Here is a 712-nt window from a genome sequence, read left to right as displayed (position 1 = left end):
TTGATCTAAATCCACAGAATAAACTTTTCTGGATCGAGTGCTAGTCATAAACATTCTGGAATCGACTCTGGATATACTCAACAAGTCCACTATTCCAGGGTTTGCACTATTTTCGCCTGATAAAAGGCTCAGATGTTGACAAGCCAGCGCACTTAAGTAACACACTAATACTTTATTGTCTCCGGCATTTGCAATGAATGCCCTAAAAAAATACTAAACACATTTATACAAAAAACTTCCAACTTACCTGTGATTTCCCAACGTTGGTTCATCCTCTATCACTATGGTGTTTAAATTGGATTTCGACACTTGGGCCAATTCTATTGTGTCTTCATTCAAGAAAATACCATGGAACATATTATAGGCACGAAGTTTAGCAGGACAGAATTCATTGCCTTTGTCCAGAATCCACAATTTCGACTTTGCGCCTTCTTTCGCCAGCGAAATGGCGTTTTGAAGATTGCGACAATTGGCCCATACCTGACCGTCCATCGGCTTATTAAATCTAAATTCACGCATGTTTAATACGAAGAAAAAAACGATTGCATTGGATTAGGAAGACACTTACCGGCTCTTTAAAATAACATTTAAATGCTCCTTCCATGGAACATCCAGTAGTGTGGGCTGAGTTACATTGCTGGTGCAAACGGTCCTGGGAATGGCCAGAAAGGCCTTATTAAAGTACACTGCTATGTCACTGATGTAAACGTTT

At 39.6% G+C, this 712-nt stretch overlaps 1 protein-coding gene across 1 annotated transcript in view; it reads left to right on the top strand.

Moving 5' to 3' along the window:
• LOC109544468 (nucleolar and coiled-body phosphoprotein 1) overlaps positions 1 to 712 on the top strand; it is a gene marked incomplete in the record, with an annotated part of 12,843 nt that overhangs the window by 2,887 nt on the left and 9,244 nt on the right.

The sequence above is a fragment of the Dendroctonus ponderosae genome, unplaced genomic scaffold, assembly GCF_020466585.1.
Source record: "Dendroctonus ponderosae isolate FM_Combo_2020 unplaced genomic scaffold, Dpon_F_20191213v2 Dpon_F_20191213_2, whole genome shotgun sequence".
Classification (NCBI taxonomy): Eukaryota; Metazoa; Arthropoda; class Insecta; order Coleoptera; family Curculionidae; genus Dendroctonus; species Dendroctonus ponderosae.
This window is presented reverse-complemented; position numbering and strand designations above follow the sequence as displayed.